The following is a 24,423-nucleotide window of genomic DNA, read 5'->3' as shown; positions in this document are numbered from 1 at the left end:
AAATTAAAATGGATTAAAGATTAATATAAGACTTCAAAATATAAAAATCCTAGAAGAAAACCTAGGATATATCATTCTGGACAATGGCCTTGGCAAATAATTCATCATTAAGTCCACAAAAGCAATTGCAACAGAAACCAAAATTGACAAGTGGGACCTAAACTAAATTAAACGAATGAATTAAACTAAAGAGCTTTTGCACAGCAAAAGAAACTATCCACAGAATTAACAGATAACCTAGAGGATAGGAGAAAATATTTGCAAACTATGCATCTATCAAAGGTCTAATAAAAAAATCTATGAGGAACTTAATGCAACAAGCAAGAAACAACCCCATTAAAAAGTGGGCAAAGGACATGGACAGACGCTTCTCAAAAGAAGACAGACAAGCAGCCAGCAAACATACAAGAAAATGCTCAACATTTCTGATCATCAGAGAACTGTAAATCAAAACCACAATGATATACCATCTCACACCGGTCAAAATGGCTATTACTAAAAAGTCAATAAATAACAAATGCTGGCAAGGCTATGGAGAAAACAGAATGTTTATACTCTGTTGGTGGGAATGTAAATTAGTTAAGTCATTGGCGAAAGTTGTCTGGAGATTTCTCAAAGAACTAAAAATAGAGCTACCATTCATCCCAGCAATCCCATTACTAGCTATATATTCAAAGGAAAATAAATCATTCTACCAAAAAGACATGTGCACTTGTATGTTCATCACAGCACTATTCACAACAGCAAAGACATGAAATCAACCTAGGTGCCCATCAATGGTATATTGAATAAAGAAAATCTGACATTTAATTTACACAGTGGCATTTAATTTACCATGGAATACTACACAGCCATGAAAAAGAATGAAATTATGTCATTTGCAGCAACATAGATACAGCTAGAGGCCATTATCTGAAGCAAATTAGCACAAGAAAAGAAAACCAAATACCACATGTTCTCACTTATAAAAGGGAGCTAAACATTAGGGAGACATGGACGTAAGGATGAGAGCAGTAGACAATGGGGGGTTTTGTAGGGGGGAATGATGGAGAGGTGCAAAGGCTGAAAAAGTACCTATTGGAGACTTTGCTCACTACCTGGATATTGGGATCAGTCATACCCCAAAGCTCAGCATCATGCAATATACCCATGTAACAAACCTGCATATGTACCCCCTGAATCTAAACTAAACATTAAAAATATTATTTTAAAAAAAGAAATGAGAACAAATGGAACAATGTCTTTAGGCTGGCTCCTTTCAAGGGTTGAATCTCTAATGTCCAAATAGGATTTTAACTCCAAGAAATTGAAATGCCCAATAAAGACAGGAGCCTCCCCTGTACTTACTTGTATGACTCATCTCACCCATCACACCCAATTCCTAGTTCATTTGATATTTTGTCCATTTGAACTTTTTGCATTGATTTTTCTTTTTTCAAATATTGCACTAAAATATTATTTATTTTGATTTTTATTTTTTCAAATATTGCATTAAGGTATTATTTATTTTGATTACCGAGTTTTCTGACACTCCCATAGATTTTGCACCTGAGGTGACTGCATCACTCACACCATCCTAGTGGGTAAGACAATTAATATTACATTTCGTTCTTGGGCTATCTCAAAAGACCTTAATGACAATGTAGATTTTGTCAAGATCATGGTAACCACATTAATTTTTGAAGTGAACTAAATTTTGAATTTGAAGGACAAAGAACATTTAGCCAGAAAAAACATATATTTAGTATGGAAGGGAGAGATGTGTGTGGGAGAGATACAGACTTTTCTGGTATGTATGGCAAAACCAACATATGACAGTTGCAGAAGGAAAAATTTGTTCCCCACATAAGAACCTCCCAATGTAAACAATTAAAGTCATTCAAAACATCACATTATCTTGTAGGGTGATGATTTATGCCTCAGTAAATATTCAACCGAAGGCCTGTCTTTTCTCTAGTATGTTGTGAAGGTTTTCAGACCCATGGCGAGAGATCGTACTTAGTGCCCCTAAACAACTAGACAAGATGAAGTTCTACTTGCCAAAACCATACTAAAGTAATAATAAAAGGATATTGAGAATGAATATATCTTTCATACATGATAATAACAGGCCAGCAAAAAGAAAGTATTCTAGTTGGCTAACCACAGCAATTGTAGGCTGACATAAAATAATTATAGCAGCTTTGGGATAAATAGTACTTTTTCCTTCAGGGACAGATTTTAAGTTGGTCAGTTACCATTGGTAGAAATCTTGCCGTATCCAAAGTTTTGCTTTGGGGAAGAGATGACAAGGAACTTATGATCAGCTAAAGAGATCAAATACATGGTGAACTAATTTAAAAGAATTTTGAAATAAACACATAAAACAAAACCAAATTATTAGCCTATATGACTTTAGAACTGTGTCTTGAACCTTGAATAGCTGATAAAATAACAGTGCCTTAAATATCTGCATACTCCGTTAATAATTCCATTATCTATAATATTAGATAACTTAGAATTTAAGATATTGGGAAAAATGAAAGAACTTCATTTTTCTAAAAGTAGATATTATTTTTTTCTTTATCTAAAACATTGCAGTGCTTTTCAAATATATCCATTCCATCAACACAAGTTGTGTGTGTGTGTGTTTTCATCTGGATTCCCTTTGGCATTTAATTTAGACAGTTACATGTTTTATAAGAACTTTAAGAGGGCCTCTACAGTTCTATTTTATTGTCCTCTAAAGAACTTTCCAAGCCTTTGTCATTCACTTTTAATGAATCCATCCCTGCATGCCTGTTTTTGAAGCCAGGTGTTAGTGGCTCCTAAAATCATGTTCTAGGGAACAGAGTTTTAAAAATTAATAGACTTCATGTGTTTTAGAGAAGCTCAAGGTTTACAGAAAATTAAACAAAATATGCAGAGAGTTCCAATAAAATGCCTCAATACCACCTATACTTTCCCCTATAATGAAAAACTTACCATAATATCGTACATTTGTTACATTTAATGAGCCAAGATTAATACATAATTGTTAACAAAACTCCATCGTTTATATTAGGGTTGATTCTTTGTGTTATACATTCTGTGGGTGTTCAGAAATGTATAACATTTATCCACCATTTAGTTTTACTGCCCTAAAAATTCTTCGTGTTCTGCCTATTTATCCATATCCCTACCCCAACCCCTGGCAACCACTTATCTTTTTACCATCTCCATAGTTTTACCTTTTACAGAATGTCATAGGGTTGGAGTTACACAGTGTAGAGCCTTTTCTTCTTTCACTTAACAAGATTCGTGATAGTTTCTCCATGTCTTTGCATGGCAGGATATTTCATTGCTTTTTATCACTGAATATTCCATTGTATGAATATACCACAGTTTATCCAGTCACCCATTGAAGAACATCTTAATTGATTCCACATATGGCAATTACAAATGGAGCTGCTAGAAACCTTCATGTACAGATTTTTTTTGAAGACATAAGTTTCCAATTCATTTGAGTAAATACCTAGGAAAGCAGATCATATGGTAAGAGAATATTTAGCTTTGTGAGAAACTTCCAGTCTTCCAAAGTGACTACACTATTTTGCATTCCCACTAGCAATGAATGCCAATTCCTGTTGCCCCACATCCTCACCAGCATTTAGTATTTTCAATGTTTTGGTTTTTAGCCATTTGATAGATATGGTATCTCATTGTTATTTAAATTTACAATTCTCTAATAGCATATGATATTGAGCACCTTTTCACATGCATATTTGCCAAGTGTATATCTTCTTCATTGAGATTTCTGTTCAGATATTATATTTTGCCCATTTTTTAATTGGGTTGTTTTCTTATTGTTGAATTCTAACAGTTCCTTGTATATTGTGGATACCAGTGCTTTATCAGATATGTTTTGCAAAAATTTTCCCCCAGTCTGTAGTTTGTCTTTCATTGTCTTAATGGTATATTTAAAAGAATTGAAATTTTAAATTTTAATAAAATCCAACTTATAATTTTTTTTTTCTCATAAATTGTGCTTTTGATGTTGTGTCTAAAAAGTCATTGCCAAACTCAAGGTCACCTAGATTTTCTCCTATGTTATACTCTAAATGTTTTATAGTTTCACATTTTATTTTTAGGTCTATAATCTAAAAGTTAATTTTTGTGAAATTTGTAAAATCTGGAGTCTATATTCATTTTTTTGCCTGTAGAGATCTAGTTGTTCCAGCACCATTTTTTGAAATGGATCTTCTCCCCATTCGATTACCTTTTCTACCTTGTCCGAGTCTCTTCCTGAAATCTCTATTCTACTTCCTTGATTAATTTTTTCTATTCTTTTGCCAATACCACACCACCTCAATTATTATAGATTTATAGTAAGTTTTGAAGTTTGATAGTGTCAACTCCCTGTCATTGTATTTCTTTAGTACTGTGTTGTCTAATTTGGGTCTTTTGCTTTCCACTTAAAAGACCAATACCACACCACCTCGGTTATTACAGATTTATAGCAAGTTTTGAAGTTTGATAGTGTCAACTCTCTGTCATTGTATTTCTTCAGTATTGTGTTGTCTAATTTGAGTCTTTTGCTTTCCACTTAAACTTTGGAATCAGTTTGCCAATATCCTCAAAATATGCTAGGATTTATATTGAGATTGCATTGAATTCACAGGTCAAGTTGGAAAGAACTCACATATTTACAATATTGAGTCTTCTTATCCACATATTTGGTGTATCTTTCCATTGATTTTGATCTTTGACTTCTTTTAAAAGAATTTTGTACTCTTATTAATATATATATTCTACTACTTTGTTAGCTGTACGCCTAAGTTTTGCTGCTTATGTAAATAGTATTGTGTTTTGAAATTCACATTTCAATTTTTCGTTGCTGGTATATAGGAAAACCACTTTTTTTGTATTCTGCAACTTTGCTGTGATCACTTAGTTTTAAGAGTTTTTTGTTGTTGTTTCTTTGGGATCTTCTACATAGACAAACATGTCTTCCTGAACAAAGATGTATTTCATCCTTTTCAAACTGTATAGCTTTTATTTCTTTTTCTTGTCTTACTGTACTGGCAAATAGGAGTAGTGAGAGGGGACATTCTTGCATTTTTCCAGATTTTAGTGGGAAAGCATCTAGTTTCTTTTTTTTCAAGAGAATTAAATCGTTTATTGATTACACATGATAATGGATGATACACAAGCTTCATTCCCATCTGTAATTTTATCTGGTACCATTATGCTATTTAGTATATGGTATAAGATGTGCCAACACTCATTTTTATAACCAATAATTTCATGATTTTGCTTGGGTAATCCTTTTTACTGGTGAACTCCATTCAGGTCACAACAGTAACTATCAGTTCAATTATACCAAGGTTTCTGAAGACAATGGCTTCTCCACCCCAGCAGGTTGTATAGAAATTCCAAACAGAACCTGGCCATCACCCTGAAGGAATTCTAACTTCACACTGTTAGGGGAAATTTACCAAGATGGCCTCGGAGCAGACTAACTTTACACAGCACATTATAAAAAAAAAAAAAAGACATTTATTCAGCATCACAATCAGACTATTACATTTAGCAATCAACAGCATGGGTGCAAAAAAAAAAAAAAAACTACATTAAAACGTTTTGTTGAAATGCTTTACACTTTCCACAGAACAGAAACTAAAGTAACCTATTATACAATTAGTCACAAATACAGTCCTCGAGTTTTTTGCCCATACACATGAGTATTTGTCTAAAACATGTCTTCTGTGTAGCAGCTAGGTGCTGCCACCACTGTGCTTGGCCGAGTTCACAAATCTTTGGTAACCTGTAGCTTCCCTGTCACTTCTCTGACTCTCCTCTTCTGCTAAGCTTTGTTTCCTAATTAAAATATTCTGCCACTGCTGTAACTACTGCTGTTACTGGAACTGCCATAGCCACCTTGGTTTTGTGGTTTGACAAAGTATTGACTTCCATCACCACAGAGGCCAGAGCTTCTACCTCTAAAGTTTCCTCCCTTCATGGATCCAAAATGTGAAGACTGATGGTTGTAACTGCCAAAATCATTGTAGCTTCCACCACCTCCAAAATTGCTTCCATCATTACCAAATCCATTATAGCCATCCCCACTGCCACCAGATCTACCACCACCACGGCTGCCACCAAAGTCACCATGACCACCGACGTTTCCCCCACGACCACTGACGTTTCCCCCATGACCAAAGTTGCCATTCCCACTGAAACCACCTCCACGATCACCACCGAAGTTTCCAGAACCACTTCAGCCTCTTTGGCTGGATGAAGCACTAGCTGTCTCTTGCTTTGACGGGACTTTTCCTAACTTCACAGTTGTGACCATTCACAGTATGGTATTTCTGAATGATGGTCTTACCCACGGAGTCATGGTCATCAAAGGTTACAAAGGCAAAAGTCCCTTTTCTTGCCACTGCCTCAGTCAGTCATGATTTCAATCCCTTCAATTTTTCCATCCTGTTCAAAATAATCTCTTAGGTGATGTTCTTCTGTGCCTTCTTTAATGCCACCAACAAATATATTTTTCACAGTTAAGTGGGCACCTGGTCTTTGAGAATCTTCTCTTGAGACAGCTCTCTTTGGTTCCACAACTCTCCCATCCACTTGTGTGGCCTTCCATTCATGGCGGCATCCCCATTCTCCACGGTGGCCTATGTGACAAACCCAAAGCCCATGGAGCACTTGGTGTTGGAATCTCTCATTACCACACAGTCCGTGAGCATTCCCCATTGCTCAAAATGACTCCTCAGTCTCTCATCAGTTATTTCAAAGCTCAGCCCTCCAGGGAAGAGCTTCCTCAGCTGTTCGGGCTCTTTAGGAGACTCTGACTTAGGCATGAGGGCAGAGAGAAGAGAGACTTTTCATTTTGTGCTATTTTAGCTGTAGGTTTTTTTGTAGGCGTTTTTTTTTAAATCAAGTTGGGAACATTCCCCTATATTTCTAGTTTACTAAGGTTTTTTATCATGACTCAGTGCTAGATTTTGTCAAATGATTTCTCTGCATGTCTTGATATGATTGCGTGATTTTTCTTTAGCCTGTTGACGTGATGGGTTAGATTAATTGATGTACAACTTGTCAACCATCCTGCATACATGGAAAAAATATCACCTGGTCATGATGTAAAATATTGTATACATTGTTGGATATAATATGCCAATATTTTGTTGGTGGTTTTGCATCTATGTTTATGAGGGGTATTGGTCTGTAGTCTTCCTTTTTGGTAATGTCTTTTTATGGTTTTGGTATTAGAGTAATGCTGGCCTTGTAGAATTAGTTAGAAAATATTCCTCCACTTCTATTTTCTGGAAGAGGTTGTACGGAGTATTATTTCTTCCTCAAATGTTTGGTAGAATTCCCCAGTGAAGTTATCTGGGCTCGGTGGTAAGTTGTTATCGTTGATTCAGTTTCTTCAGTAAATACAAGCCTATTTAGATCATCTGTTTCTCCTAGTGTGTGTTTTGGTAGATTGTATCTTTCAAAAACTTGGTTCATTTTACCTAAGTTATCAAATTTGTGGGGTAGAGTTGTTCATAATATTCTTTTACTATTTTTAGGATAAAGAACATCAGTAATGATGGCCTCCTTTTCAGTTATTGTACTAGCAATTGGTGTCTTCTTTGTTTTTTTTTTCTTAATTAGCCCAGCTAGAGCCTCATCAATATTAATTGTTTTAAGCAACCAGATTTTGGTTTCATTTAATTTCTCTACTGATTTTCAATTTTATTGATTTCTGCTCTGATTTTTATTATTTGTTTTCTTCTATTTGGTTTAGATTTAATTTGCTTTTGTTCTTCTAGTTTTCTGAGATGGGAATTTAGATTATTGATTTTAGATCTTTCTTTATCCCAATGTATGCATTCAATTTCCCTCAAGACGCTGCTTTCACTACATCCTGTGAATTTTGATAAAATGTGCTTTGATTTTCATTTAGCTTGAAATTCTTTAAATTTTCTCCTGAGACTTCTTCTTTGGTCCATGTGTTATTTATAAGTGTATTGTTTAATTTCTAGGTACTTTGAGATTTTCCAGCTATCTTTCTATTGTTGATTTCTAGTTTAATTCTGTTGTTTGAGATCATGCTTTGAAAGATTTCTACTCTTTTACATTTTTAAGGTGTGTCTTATGACCCAGAATGTGGTCTATCTTGGTGCATGTCATGAGAACTTGAGATGATTATAGACTCTGCTGCCATTGCATTAATTATTCTATAAATGGCCATTAAATTCAGCTGATTGATGGTGCTGCTCAGTTTGATTCTGCCCTTCCTGATTTTCTGCTGCTAGATCTGTCAGCCACAGATAAATGTGTGTTGAAGCCTCCAATGATAGTAATTATTCATCCATTTCTCTTTGTAATCTGTCAGTTTTTACCTCAAGTATTTTGATGATCTGTTGTTAAGCAGATGCACATTAAAGGTTGTTGTGTCTTCGTGGAGAATTGAACCCTCTATTGTTACACGATAAAATCACTTTATCCCTGAAAATCTTTTTTAGAGCCTTTGTCTGAAATTAAGTTATCTAATCTAGCTTTATTTTGATTAATTTTAGCACGACGTATCTTTCCTCATCCTTTAACTTTATCTGTGTCTTTGTATTTAAAGCGAGTTTCTTCTGAACAGAATATAGTTGGTTCTCTTATATCCACTCTGATAGTCCCTGTCTTTTACTTGATGTATATCATTCACATTTAAAGTGATTATTGATATAGTTGGTTTAATATCTGTAACTGTTACATTAATGTTTATAACTGTTTTTTATTAGTTTCCTTTTGGCTTCCTGTCTCTTTCTGCCTTCTCTGATTTTAAATGAACATTGTGTATAATTCTGTTTTCTCTTTTTGCCCAGTATCAATAATTCCTTTGAAATGTTTTAAGGTTTTTCTAGAGTTTGCACTATACATTCACAATGAATCCAAGTCCATTTTTAGAAACACTGTACACTTAACATATAATGCAAGCATCCCATAACAGAGTATTCATACTTTCTCCTTTTTATCTCTTACAATATTGCTGTCATTCCTTTCCTTTAGGCTATAACTGAATACATTGTTGCTGGTATCATTGTGAATACATTTTTATTCATCAGATCAATTAAGAAATTTTTTATAAAGAGATTTTGTTTGACTTTCATTTATTCCTTCTCTAATAGTCTTCCTTTCTTTCTGTAGTTTCAAGCCTATTATCATTCTCCCTTTTTCTGAAGAACTGTTTTTAAACATTCTTTTCAAGGCAGGTCTTTTATCAACGAATTCTCTCAGTTTTTGTTTGTCTAAGAAAGTCTTTATTTTCCCTTCACTTTCGATAATTCCACAAAATACTGAATTCTAGGTTAATGGGTTTTTTTCTTTAGAGACTTTCAATCTATCACCCCACTCTCCTCTTGCTTGTATGGTTTCTGATGTGAAATTCAAAGCAGTTATTAGATTTTTTTTTCTCTCCAGGTAAGGCTTCCCTCACCCCATCCACCCTTGTTCCTTTCAAGATTTCTCTTCATGTTTGGTTCTCTGAAGTGAAAATATGATATGTCTGTGGTTGCTCTGATAGTTATCATGTTTGGTGGTGTTTGAGTTTCCTGAGTATGTCTTGGTGGATTCATTTACTAGAGCCACCATAACAAAATATAACAGACTGTATGGCTTAAGCAATAGAAATTTATTCTCTCATCAATAAAAGTGAGGGTAGAAGTGCTGTGGATACTGGAAGTGCAAGAACAAGGTGCTGGCAGGATTGATTTCTCTTGAGGCTCTCTCCTTGGCTTTCAGAAGGCCACCTTCCCCTGTGTCCTCACATGGCCTTTTCTCTGTCTAGGCCCATCTCCTGAGTCTTTTCCTCTTAGAAGGACATCAGTCATATTGGATTAGGACCTCACCCTTATGACCTCATGTGACCTTAATTGCCTGTTTAATGACTTAATACAGCCACATTCTGAGGTTACTGGGAGTTAGGGCTTTGACATAAGTTGAGGATGGGGGAACAGGAGGACACAATTAAGCTCATAACACTATATATCTATCATTAACTGGGGGAAAATCTCAGTTATTATTGCTTCAAATATGCCTTCTGTTCTTTTCTCTCTTTCTTCTCTGATTTTCCCATTACATGTAATGCCTTTTATATTAAAATTACCCCCACAGTTCTTAGACATTCTGTTCTGTCTTCTCTCTCTCTCTCTCTCTCTCTCTCTCTCTCTCTCTCTCTATTTTATTTTTTGGACAGTGTCTCGCTCTGTCACCCAGGCTGAAGAGCAATGGCATGATCTTGGCTCACTGCAACCTCTGCCTCATGAGTTCTAGCAATTCTCATGCTGAGCCTCCTTCATAGCTGGTATTACAAGCATGCACCACCATGTGCTAATTTTTTTTTTTTTTTCATATTTTTAGTAAACACAGGGTTTCACCAGTGTTGGCCAGGCTGGTCTTGAACTCCTGGCCTCAAGTGATCAGCCCGCCTTGGCCTCCCAAAGTGCTGGGATTACAACATGAGCCACAGTGTCCTGACATGTCCTCTCTTTTTTATATATTTCTTTCTCTTTGTATTTCAGTTTGGAAGTTTCTATTGACACATGTCCAAACTCGACTGATTCTTTCCTCAGTTGTGTCCAGTCTATTGAACTAATTTTTCGTTCTTCATTTCTATTACAATGGTTTTGATTTCTTGAATTTCATCATAGTTCCTTTTAATTTCAGGTCTGATGATTCCCATATATTTTCCATATTTAGTCTGGTTCTCATGCTTACTCTGACTCTTCCAACTATGCTTTTCGCCGTTTAGTGCGCCTGGGAATTTTTGTTGTTGTTGACAGTAGGATGTGATGTACTAAATAAATGAGGCATACAGGCCATTAGTGTGAGGGTTTATGTTTATCTGGCTAGGAACTGAGCTGTGTTTACTGTTTGCTGTAGCTAGAGGCTGTAGAGGCTAACATCCCCTCTGATGTCCTTGTTTTTATTCCCCGCTGTTGTCTTTGGGTTTTCCTAGAAACTTCTCCTTAAATAAGGTATGGGTCATACAGTTCTTTCCGTCGCATTCATGTGTTGTTATACAGGAGCCCTATGGCATTGTGGTAAGGTGCAGAGGAAGGGGGATGCTTTGTGTAATCTGATGATTAGGACTCAGCCCCACAGTGAGCCTCCACCCCGGGCCATGATCTCCACATGTGCTTCTTAGGTTTTGGGGCTTTTCCTCTTTAGGTGCAGTGGGAAGGATAGAGGGGTTGGAGTTGGGTATTTACCTACTCCCAGGTGGTATAGACTCTGCTATAATCTCAGTCTGTTGGGCTCTGGGTAATATAGTTTCTTTTGAGACAGGCTGTTGTTTAGAAGAGCAGAGTGACTGGGTGTATTTCAGAATGGTTACTATTTTCCTCTCCATTGTTGGAAGCATCAGGAAATTTCTCCCTGAACCTCACTGTGCAAACCTAGTAGGGCTCCTGGAAGTAAAAGTCACAAATGTGTGGTAGCCCCCTTAAAACTGCTCCCTGATCCTCAAAGGAGTTTTTAATGCTCAAATTAATCCACACTGAGCCTCAAACAACTAGTCAGTTGCAATTTAAGTTTTTCTATCCCAAGGCTGGTTTCCCCAAAGCTTTCTGTTACGCTAGGTCATGATTCTCTGTACATTTCTGTCTTTTTCTGCGATCATGGGGCCAATGGTTTGCCCTCTGACATGAATCCTCTGAGGGAATCTAAGAGGAATTGTTGGTTTTTACTTCTTCAATTTTTTTCTTTATGAGGTTGGAGGGGAGGGATGACTTTCAAGCTCCTTAAATGCCAGAGCAGACTCCAGAGAGCAGATTTTTGCAAGGGAAAGAAGGATAAACAAAGCATGACTATGTTGTTTTTATTTATTTATTTTGTTTCTGCTTTTCTTTCTTTTTTACAACCCCTTCAGTATTTCTACATGGAATAGTCTCTGAGTCAACCTCTGAGAGTAATAGGATACCTAAAGCTGGTTGTTTCTTCTCCATGAGTTCTCCCTTTCCAATGAGCTTTGGAAAGTATCTGAAATCCAGTCATTAGTGTCATGGAAAATGCCTCTTTTGAGGTAGTTATTTTCCCCCTTGGTTTCCCTTTAGCTTTGGAGCTGCTGTGAAACAGGAAAGGAGAGAAACCTGGCACTCTCAATTGGCAGGGCGTGGATAAAAGGAGAGAGAAATAAAATAAGATTGTATTTATCTAAGCAGAATGCTAATAAGACTTGCATGTTTTTAAACTTTATACATTTTCTACCATCAACCTGTAAAGAATAAAGTTAGAATGTTCATGTTCCAATGTTTATTCTCAAAGTTATCATAATCGATGAGTAGTTTCTAAATTGATGTGCTCTGGAACAAGATCAGAGATAGATCCAGGAAGAAAAATAAAACATTACATCTTACCAGGAATATCTCATCATCATTCAAAATTACAGATGCTCTGGGATAACTGAAATTTTAAAGCACAAAATAAGCAACATTAAAAATATCCACTGATTCAGCCAAATTGCAGCAGTGTAGTCTCCTAATTTGTGAAAGTGATGGACTTTCATATAACTTCCTTAATAAAAAGAAGAGCCATATTTTTTGTATTTATTTTTGATTACTGATGGAGTTACATAGGGTGGTATTGGTATCACAGGTTTTAAACAAATATTCACCATAAACTAATTTTAGCAAAAATGAACAACAACAAAACCCATTTACCTAATATGACAGTGAGAACCAACTCATTGTGTAAGACTATTTATTAAAAGGAACTAAAACATTTAAGGCATCTTAAAAATGAAAATGATGTCCCAAAGTATTCTGTTCCTTTCAAAACTATTCCAAGTTTTTGTCATTTCAAAACACAGAACTTCCTGATGAAATGTGTAAGTCATTAAAAGTTCTGGCTTTTACCTTCTTTATACAAGGACTAAAACATCTGATTTATCCTCTTACCCAAATTTTTACCTGTAGGTATGTATGTGTATGAATAGTGCACGTGCATATAAATGTGTTATATGCATACTTGCATCATGCATACATACAAAATAAAGTCATTCTCATGGAGATTAAAATATTCTGAAGCATGGTTTCTGTAAAATAAAATTAAAGCCATATTAATATGTTTGGGATGTATCCCTGGTTTATAATCTAATTCTCTAGAAATGCTCTCTGTTGTAGTAAAAATAGCTTCACATATTAACTGAGCCACCAGCTTGGAAGTGTTTTGCTGGTTGTCTCTCCGAATGCTGAAGCAAGCCTGCTGAGATTAATTCCTACCAACCTGTGCTACTGATTTCTGGTTTGGCACCTTCCTCCCCGTGAGTATGCAGGCTTGTAGTCGTTTCATCTAAACCCATCAGCAAAGATATGAAAAGAGAAATAGAAAATATTTGATAGCAATAGATATTTAAACATGCCTAATTAGTATCTGTATTATTTTGTGTCTTTACATTATTACTCATATAGTATACAGGAAAAAAAAATTCCATTAATGAAAACAGAATATGCATATGTAAATATATATATTTATTTATATATAAAAAATTATGTGTGTGTGTGTGTGTGTTGGGAGTGAGGGAGGAATGATTGCTTTATGTATAAAGCCCAAAATTGGAAGCTTTGAAATTCATCACAATTTGAACTCAGCAAAAGAAGCAATGTGCTTCCCAAGAAGGAACTAGTTCTAAAGCCTTTACAAGTCACTAGAATATTTTGAGGATTGCCCATCTCTCACGTGCATTATAGTTCACTATTTCTTGAAGTGTGACCCTGACTTGCCTGTGACGATGGAGATGATGTTGAAGTACAGATGACTGGCCTCTTTCCCAACCAATTAAATCTGGGCTCGAGCTCAAGCATTGACATTATTAATAGGTTCTTCCAGACGTACATTAAAGTGGAAAAACCATTATATATTTAGCTTACTCAGGCAAATTAATTTGATATTTGCATTTCTGGTGGTCTGTACTTTTTGACTCATTTTAAATGGCTACTCCTGCTTGTCCAACTACATTTTAAATAATAGTATATCAGAAATTGGAATAATACTTAACAGCTTACATCACACCTTTACATGCATTATCTGATTTAATCCCTCACAGAAAATCTTTTTTTTTTTTGACGGAGTCTCGCTCGGAGTCTTACTGTGTCGCCCAGGTTGGAGCGCAGTGGTGCGATCTCAGCTCACTGCAACTTCCGCCTCCCGGGTTCACGCCATTCTCCTGCCTCAGCCTCCCGAGTAGCTGGGACTACAGGCACCCGCCACCATGCTTGGCTAATTTTTTCTATTTTTAGTAGAGACGGGGTTTCACTATGTTAGCCAGGATGGTCTCGATCTCCTGACCTCGTGATCAGCCTTCCAAAGTGCTGGGATTATAGGCATGAGCCACCGCGCCCGGCCAGAAAATCTTTGAAGTCCAGTAAGTCATACTCTACAAGTGAAAATCACAGTCAGATAGATAGAGGACCTACCCTATGACTAAAAACAATAGAGCCGGGATTGGAACCACAGGTTTCTGATTGGCTTTTATGCTTTTCTCACTCCATCAGACTTGTCTTACATTCATGCTCCACTGGGCATGAGTGTTTTTCAGTTGGATTTCCATACCACTGTTGTGTTTACAAGACTTACAGATAGCTGGAATTTTAGCTATATGCACCCAGTATGCAGTGGCTATCCAATTCTAAAGTAAAGACAAGATATCGGTGTTGGACAGAAAGATTTTTGAGTCACTAGAGTCAGGCTATAGTTAAAGCCATGGTTGTGAATGAGATCATTCAGAGAGGACATGTAGACTGAGACAAAAAGAGGGCCCAAGTTGGAACCTAGAGAACTTTAATATGTAAGAAGAAATCACCAGAAGAAGAACCAACGAGAGAAAACGAGAGATGTAGGGAGATCAGATGTCAGGGAGAGGATGAGAACTGAAGGAGCCAACGTGGCAGTAAGCTTGCACTGCTTTCCCAAATATTTGGCGATGAAATGAGAGAGGGATGGATGGATAAGGGGGAAAAGAGAGAGAGAAAGAACCTGCTTATAGGATGGAAATGATGCTGAGTCAGTGGTATGGTGTTCAGTATGGAAGGGAGTTGGATTTATTTGGGAATTAAAGGGAAGCTTCAATGAAAGGAGAGAGATTGAGAGAAAGACAATCAGTGCATCTGACACAGATGTTTAGCTGTGGCCCAGGATACAGTAAGAATGAACAAGAGAATTCTTTTTTTAAAAAATTTTTTAATTGGCTGGGCACAGTGGCTCAGGCCTGTAATCCCAGCACTTTGGGAGGCCAAGGCAGGTGGATCACACTCTGGCCTGGCCAACACAGCAAAATTCCATCTCTACTAAAAATACAAAAATTAGTTGGGCATTGTGACGCACACCTGTAATTCCAGCTACTCGGGAGGCTGAGGCATGAGAATCCCCTTGAAGCTGGGAGGCAGAGCTTGCAGTGAGCCAAGATCACACCACTGCACTCCAGCCTGGGCGACAGAGTGAGACTCTGTCTCAAAAACAAAATTGATTGACACATAATAGTTGTACGTATTTATAGGGTACGTAGTGATGTTGCAATACATATAATGTATGGTGATTAGATCAGGGTAATTAGCATATTCATTATCTCAAACACTATTATTTCTTTGTGCTGGGAACATTCAGTATCCTCTTTGTAGCTCTTTGAAATCATGTATTATTGTTGAACTTATTCCTCCTATCTAGCTCTAAATTTCTATCCTTTAACAAACCTCCCCCTAACCCCTCTTCCTCCTACCTATCCCAGCCTCTAGTTTCCTCTGTTCTACTTTTTGCTTCTGTAAGATCAACTATCTTTTAGCTTCTACATATGAGTGAGAACATGTGTTATTTAACTTTCTATTTCCGGCTTATTTCACCTACCATAATGTCCTCTGGTTTCAAGGGCCAAATGCCCCACATTGATTTACATACAAACCACGTTCCATAGAACTTTGACGGATAGAGTACGTCACACCTGACAGCAGCAAGAACTTTTGAGGAACTGAACCTCAAGTATCTGTATATACACAAAAGAATTTCTTTCCTTAAAAAAATGTTTAAAATATGTTCAGGGATAAATACAAGATATAAAAATACAAAAGCAAACACAAAACAAAACCAAATATCAAAACTTTCCGAAAGAACCACAAACAGAAGGGACAGAAGAGCACATCTGCTGCATTTTAATAAAGCAGAACTACCGATGCTTAATACACTCACTGAAGTGACTGAACACCCAGGTGGCTCCGTGTTTAATTTAACGGTCAGTTGCAATACACAGATGGCTGCACTGAGAAGTCGGTGGTCGAAGCTGTGCCTCCCAACTGCAAGTGCCAGAGCATTCGCCAGTAGCACCCAGAACAGGAAACCCCAATTCTTTGGACAGCAAAAGGTCAAGTCAACTGTGTCAAGAGCCAGAGAAATACTTGGTATTCTTAAATGCATTTCTATTGTAGTTAATACATTATGTGACAAAAGCCTGGCTGTATAGATCTGTTGGCTCTACGACTTCTATTGTGGCCCAAGCCTTTCATAACTGGATCTCCTTGTGCTCTGTAAGCCAGCCTTGCAAATTGGACCATAGTTTTCCATCACTGCTGTCATTTACAGCTGAGTTTCAAAGACGTCTGGTTATGACACTTTTAGGTAGGGTAAAAGATTCCATGGCTGTGTTATCTTACTCTAGGTAAGTTTTAGGTAGAGAAAGTAACTTAGTGATAATAATAAAGTGACACCATACAAGCAAAATTGTAGACTAGGGGTGGGAATATACAAGGAAAGCAGACATATTTGTTTCAGAAGATGGAATATGGATAAGTCACATTTGTACTATAAAGTATACATATTTTATTGGTGAAATAATTGGAAGTTTACAGTCTAGAAATGTCATTGATGCAAATATGCCTCACTGCACTGTATGGGATTCACCAAACAACTTGTAGCAGACTAAATTGATGAGACTGACATAAACATAAATATTCAACTTACAGTCATGAACATCAGCCTCTGAAAATCATGACCAACTCAGAACAACACTGAGGAGCAGTAATAAAACATCCTCTTGAAATAGAAAATGACTGGCATCCCAATCATCCAAGGACGTGTGCATTCACAACTTTGTGATTCTGCTGAGTATGACGTGACCGTCAGACTTTCTAGGAAAGTCTGAATTAGAGGCCTCAGGAAATTTTATTAACAAAGCGAATTTGGTTCCTGCGTTCCAGATGTTAGCATAACCTTTTTGCATATTGTTTCCCCACTTCCTGAAGGAATCACCTGCAGCCCTGGGCTGTTTTCTAGTCCTAAGAGCAGAGGACTTCAGGTCTTTCTTTGAGAATCACAGATTTAGGTGGCTTGTTTGCATTAACAAACTTTCCTAGTCCCAATTCCTTGGGTAAACCAAGCAGTCCTCCTAGTTTTCTTGTGAATTAATTGAATCAGGTAAGCAGGTACCTTTTTCAAGTGACAATAGAAGCACTTAGAGGATAATAATTCTGGTCATTCACAGGTGTGGGAGAAATCACTTTGGAACCTGAGTGGCCTTCTGTCTTAGGTGGAGCTTTTACTTGGCAGGGAGGGAGTGGAAGGGAGGTAGAGGGTTTTGACAGTGTCAGTGTAAGAGCGAAACTCCCCTTTATGTAAATGTAGGCTTAAGAACTGCAGGAAAGACATTCATTCATTCATTTATGTGGGCTTAAGAACTACAGGAAGGGCATTTATTTTGTTGAAAGTTTTTCTAAAGAAAATGTTAACCATGATGGCCATGGTAAAAACAAAAACTGTTCTGACTTTGTAAGGAGACTCTTTAAAAATCAAAGAATGGAAGGGAAAGTTTAAAAAAATAAATAAAAGAATACCATGGGTAAGATTATTTATAATTTAAATCAAAACTAATGGCATGTATTTTATGAATCAGCAGTCTTATTTCATGAAAATTCCATTTTCTCAAGTCTAGCAGTTAACGACTGACAAGATGCCGCGTTTAACTTGGTAACTGTGTCAACAGGGGACGCCTTAGCTTCTCATTGCTTCAATATTGAGGCGCGAGGGGAAACAGAACATTGCTCACTTATTATAGGATAAGATTTAGTTTTTGATCAAACATTGAAGTTATCTCAACGTGGGATGTTTAGAGACAGGGCCTTTCACTAACACCCTAGGCGGTAAACATTCTACCTCTGCTGCATCCCTTGTTGGGAAACAGCTTTCTGTGCTATTTCTGAAACAACAATACTGCTTTTAAGCTCAAGTGACCTGCCAAAAAAATTCTTTCATTAAAACTTGCTTAAAAGCAAACACATATCTAAGTTCATCTTTTCCTTGAGCAAAGAAGGAGTAGGGGAACTTTTGTATTTTATTTCTGCATTCTCTTAACAGAAGGGAGATTTATACTCTTTTGTTTATAAGATTTATACTAGTATATTTTACATACACTATTTTATTCTCCCGAACCAGGGAGAATAAACCTGAGGAACCCTAACCATGTCTTGACATTTTTTCAGGTATGACAATTGCATACACTAAAACATTGCCCCAGGATGTCAAGGTCAGTGTTAAACCTTGACTTCCTTTAGTCATGGAATGTCAGAGCTGGAGGGAATCTAAGGGGTCATCCCATTCAACAGTTTCAGGCAAAGGTGAGGCAGCCAAGGTCCAGAGAGCTACAGGAATCACCAAGCCAAGATCACACCTCTCCTTCCTGGCCAAGTTTAGAATACACTAAAAAGTTAGATAAGTAGGAAGATGCCTGAATCCTTCCTTAGAGTATTTAACAAAGATTTTCTATAACTTATTCTTAAGTGGCTGTACCTTTTCTCAGGCTCTTAAGTATACCAAATGTGTTACACCATTGTATTTCTAGCTTTGTTATGGGACAAATTTTGTGAAGCTGTGTTTTATGTGATTGACCTGAGCTATGCTTTTTTGCTAAGTTTGAGGTGTCAGGTTCTTGTTAAAGAGGTTTTCTAAGGCAGCCCAGTGCCCTGCTGTTGCTTTCTGGTTTCTTTGCAAAGCTTTGTCCGGCTTCCAGCTGTTATAATAAAAGCAACAATGATAACACATTGTACTCCTAGATCACTGTGCTATTTGTCAAGGTACAGTGCTATAGCACAGGTTGGATTCCCTGGAGGGAGGCAGAAATGGCAAGGCTTGCAAAGACTGCTTATACCTATTTCTACTTTAGGCCTGTTTTTCTAGCTTGGAAAAGAAAAATGTCTTTGCTTAGGTTATACAGAGGACCTAGAATTCCTCTGCCCAAGTGACTATTTCAATTCTTGGTTCAAACCACCAGATGAAACGCTCTAGAGTTCAATGTGTCAAGAGGGACGTCTGGGAATGGAGTCACCAGCACACTACTTTGCAATTGCTGAGTGCACACTGAAGGTTAAATCCTGCCCAAAGGCTGGTGCAGTACCCTGGGAGGGCATTTAATGATGTCCCTGTGCAGGCTATCCAAAGCACAGATACGCAGACACAGGAGGAGTTACCAAAGAGAATAGTTTCACCACCTCTTTCCAGAGTGATTAATACAGCCTTGTTGTGAACTTCATAGATATTTGCTTAGAGTTCCTAGTCTCCATCCAGTGTTACTATGCCTCAAGCCACTGTAGCGAAAGTGCTTTCAGAGAATTGCCCTGCTAAAACCAGTGTGGCAATATGGGTGGTAGGACTATGCCTGGTGGATGGTGTGAGATGGAACCTGGGAAATTAGTAGGTCCAGATTCAAAGCCCCAACTAGCATGTTCACTGATTACTTTTATATCATAACTGACATGACCAATATTTAAAATGCACATATGCAAATACTTGTTGAGCATCTAGTCATGTGCAAGGCATTCTGTTCATGCAGTGGCGGGAGTAGAGGTAAGATCCCTGGTCCACGTCATCTTAGAGCCAAGGAGAGGAAACAGGTAGAGTCCAAACACAAGCTTTACACTTCAGCGTAGCTCCAGCATGACCTTCCCCGATGACTAATTCTTTACGCAGAAATACATTTGCTCAGGACTTGAACTCTATGCTCCAACCCTTCCACTGAGTGCCCTGAGTGCATACCATTTTCCCATTCCTTCTGTCTGATCCACCAGGAAGAATATAAGTTTTGGAATCAGACAAACTAGGCTTCCTATCCTGGCTCAGCAATTAATAGTCGACACCTTGTGCCAATGACTTCCCTTTTTTGAGCCTTGGTTTTCTCAGTTGTGGTTGGGTGTAAAATGGAATCTGATTTTGAGACCCCATTTTATACCCAATCACACATAGTTACTCAGTCAATAGTTTCCTCCCTTCCTCTCTCTGCCTACCTATCGCTGTTTCTTTCTGGTTCTTCTATTCTATTGAAGATATTGCAAAATCTTTGTCAGTAACAAGGGTTCTTTTACATATTCTTCATTATGTTTGACATATATCATGTTAACGAGGCAGACGGGTAAGAAAATGAGGGTTGCAGTCTTAGTTATTGCTGGATTCATGGAACATAAGATTTTTTTTTTCTGACTTCCTAAAAAAATATGGCAAGAACCAATTAACATATAGTGCTGTGGCAACAGTCTTAAGTGGATTTTGATTTGCAAATCATATTATTCTTGTCTTAAAATATCTTCATTGGTTTCCTTGGAAACTTTAAGTTGATTTTAAGGTGTGCATTGTAAGTTTCAAAGTTTATAACCATAGTGACATGGATCATTTTAGCATCTCCTGGTCTTTTTTTATTTTTTGTACCCTGAACTGGCAAAAGTGTTAGCTACTGGTAATTTTTAAGGGCAAGCAGCCTATAATGCTTTAGAATCATGTATGATGCTTGTATATTTAGCCATGCCTGAAACATTGAAAATACTGTGTGTTGTGAACTGAAATTGAAAAGGATCTGAATTGTCCCTTATTCAACATTTTAAAAATATGTTTATATCCATATACCTATATTCTTCTTCTGTGGACTAAGTATAATGTCCAGTATCATCCAGCTTGCTTGGCTAATGATCAATATTCTGTGCTTGGCAATTCATATAAAATTTCCAGACCTTCTTTGCCAGCAGCCATTGAAAGAACAGTTTCATTTATCCCATAAACATGAAACAGAGAAAAAGTACTCTTTTAAAGCAGGTTTTCTAAAATTTAGATTTCTGTTGATTAATCCCTCTAGGCAATTTGAGAGCGACAGAGGAAGAAAGAGAGAGAGAATAAATGCTATCCTTTTACAAAACTGCAGGTGACAAGCATGTATTTCAATAAAAATACAAAACTTACGGCTCTAAATAAACTTACTCCAAAATTGCATAAGAAAATAAGTTTATTTTATTCTCACGTGTGTGTGTGTGTGTGTGTGTGTGTGTGTGTGTTGAAGACGAGCTATTACACATAGACCATACACAAAATGCAGCAGAGTGTACTTTAAGAAATGTCAAAGCTTTGTAACACTCCCAGTCCTGATCTTTTCTGGGAGAAGGTATTATATTACTCACTCATAGTTCACATATTTAATTATCTTAATTTTAAATTTTCAATGAATTTTATTCTTTTCTCCATCCTGACTCTCTCCTCCCAAAAACAAGGAATGACTTATGTTGTGTCTTGGAACTAAAAGAAGCCAAAACTTAAAATTTACTTACCTGAAATGAAGATGAGAATGCAGAGTAGTAACAGATGCCACCTTTGTAATTAAAAGCTATCTTAGTTCGTTTAGTGTTGCTATGAAGGAATAGCTGACTCTGGGTAATTTATAAAGAAAAGAGGTTTATTTGGCTCACAGTTCTGCAGGCTGTACAAGAAGCATGGCACTCAGAGTCTGCTTCTGGTGAGGGCCTCAGGCTGCTTCCTCTCATGGTAGAAGGTGAAGGGGAGCTGACATGTGCAGAGATCACATTGCAAGAGAGGAAGCACAAGTGAGGTGGGAAAGTGCAAGGCTCTTTTTAACAGCCAGCTCTCGTGGTTGCTAAAAAGAGAACTCCCTCATTACCACTAGGATAGCACCAAGCCATTCGTGAGGGATCTGCCCCCATGACCCAAACACCTCCCATTAGGCCCCACCACCATCATGGGGATCAAATTTCAACATGAGGCTTGGAGGGGTCAGATATCCAAACCATAGCAAAAGCCAAATATTGCAAATTCTTGGACTCATCATAGGAAGATCAGCATTGTTGTGGGGAAAATAACTAGGCCAGTTCTACCAACTGTAATTATCTATAATTATTTATTTTTAATATGTAATTAACATATCATTGATATAAGTATATTATTCTTCCCACTAATGAATAGGCAATAACCCTTAAGTGACCAAGTAGAATTGTGCTGTCCAACAGGGGAGCCATTAATTACATATGACTATTTAAATTTAAATATTACTTAAATTAAATTAAAAATTCTGTTCCTTCATCACCTAGTCATATTTCAAGTGCTCTATAGCCACATGTGGCTAATGGCTACCATATTGGACCGCACAGACATACCACATTTCCGTTATCACAGAAAGTTCTAGCAGACAGCACTGATGAGCTAATTTTCTGGCCTACTTCGATATATTTGTTTCTTCTTGTTTTTGACAGCTGATTCTTTGTTGCATAACCCATGTTCTCATCACTCATAATTCTATGCAGCATGGTCTTGAAAAGTTTTAACTCTGCCTTTATGATTACTTAAACTTTGCTATCAGAACACCAACATGTTTTTCTTACATTTTTATTATAAAAGTAATTTTTATTCCCTGTAGAAAATTTTCAAAGTATGGGAAGAAAATACAAGATAACCTAAAATTACCTAGGAATTATTAGCATTTCTAAAATTATAGTATGTTGCATTTTGCTACTTTTAAACACATATACATATTTTTCAAAATACAATTGTATGTCTTATTGTTTGCTTGATAATATGTTATGATAAATTACTAATATCATTTAATTCTCTACAAAAACATTGTTTTAATAGTTGCTTAACATTCTGTCATTTAGATGTCCCATAGTTGTTTAAATATTTAGTTTTGTTTCCTAGTTTCTCCCTATTGTAAACAAACCAGTAATTGACCATCTTGGAATCAAGTAATTGCATTTGTCTGATTTAAACACCAGCCTGAGCAACATAGTGGAAGTTTGTCTGTATTTTTAAAAAATAAAAGTATATGAGCATATATGGCAGTTGAATAGAAGGGACAGCATCAAACATTGGAAACATCCTGTCTTTCTGGTTTTGTGGCTTAAAATGTGACCCAGGGCTCATGCATATAATCATGTCCTAAAATTTCCCTGTTAAAGGTACAAAGAAATGTAATGATAGTGTACTCCAGAAGAAAAAAAAAAGAAATAACAACAGTAGCCAAATAAAATATATTTATTTTAAATTAACATTTTATTTTAGCATCTTTAGCAAAATATTACCATGAGACTAGCTCTTCACAGCAAAAGTTCTATAGTAAGTAGAGATACGTCTAAACGGTTATAATGCTCCTTATTTGTAGTTTTTCATAGTTTAAACTCAACCAATTGTTTACAAAAGCATACTTTTCTATATCATTGACAAGAAATATTAGATTTTTACCTCCCTGATTTTTTTAGTAGTTTGCATTTGAAATAGTTTTCACCTAAGACCTCTGTCTTACCAATTGATTGAAATTATGGAAACCATTTTGTGGGACAACTTCCTAAGGGAACGCAGCCTTTCTGATGAATAAAATCTGGAGAGAAAAACATCTCAATGGCTCTATTGACCCTTAACATAAAGGGTTGTCATAAAACAAATGCCCTATTTCTTTAGACACAAAGAAATGGTGGCTAAAAATGTAACAATACATTACTAGGCGTATCAGAAAAAATCTATAACTAGATGTGAGAAACAAAGAATGAATTTAAATGAAGAGTGATAAGTCTGAAAGCCTGCAGAGGTCTGGGAGAATACTGGATTTAATATTCCACTAAGAGTGGGGATGAGGAGTAATGCTCCCTAAGTGACAGTGAACATGACTTGGAGACCATACATAGTGAGGGGCAGTGACTGAGACCCCAGAAGAAAGACAGGACCTCAACGTCAAGCTGTTATAACTATGCCAGCCAAGCCAGGGAAGCAATCAGGAAGTGCAAAGAAAAACAAGTTAGTATCTTAGGAGAAGTAAAATCCCAGGCTTGTGGTATGCATAAGTATGATGTCAGGTATCACCAAGCCAATAAATAAACATAAAAACTGGCTTCAGGCTTTCGAGCCCTTGGAATACTTGGTGTGATAGGTTATTCTTGCATTGCTATAAATACCTGAGACTGGGCAATTTATAAAGAAAAGAGGTTTAATTGGCTCATGGTTCTGCAGGCTGTACAGGAAGCATGGTGCTGGCATCTGCTTGGCTTCTGGTGAAGCCTCAGGGAGCTTTCAATCATGGTGGAAGGTGAAAAGAGAACAAGCATGTCACATAGTGCAGGAGTAAGCAAGAGAGAGAGTGAGGGGGAAGGGCTACACGCTTTTAGATGACCGGATCTCATG

At 36.9% G+C, this 24,423-nt stretch overlaps 1 protein-coding gene and 1 pseudogene across 2 annotated transcripts in view; one reads left to right on the top strand and one right to left on the bottom strand.

Annotated features, from left to right (window-relative positions):
• Positions 1 to 24,423, top strand: part of RGS7 (regulator of G protein signaling 7) — a 565,601-nt gene that overhangs the window by 422,923 nt on the left and 118,255 nt on the right. The window lies entirely within an intron of this gene.
• On the bottom strand, positions 5,843 to 6,827 carry LOC115899240 (annotated as a pseudogene).

The sequence above is a fragment of the Rhinopithecus roxellana genome, chromosome 8 (assembly GCF_007565055.1).
Source record: "Rhinopithecus roxellana isolate Shanxi Qingling chromosome 8, ASM756505v1, whole genome shotgun sequence".
In the NCBI taxonomy this organism is placed as follows: domain Eukaryota; kingdom Metazoa; phylum Chordata; class Mammalia; order Primates; family Cercopithecidae; genus Rhinopithecus; species Rhinopithecus roxellana.
This window is presented reverse-complemented; position numbering and strand designations above follow the sequence as displayed.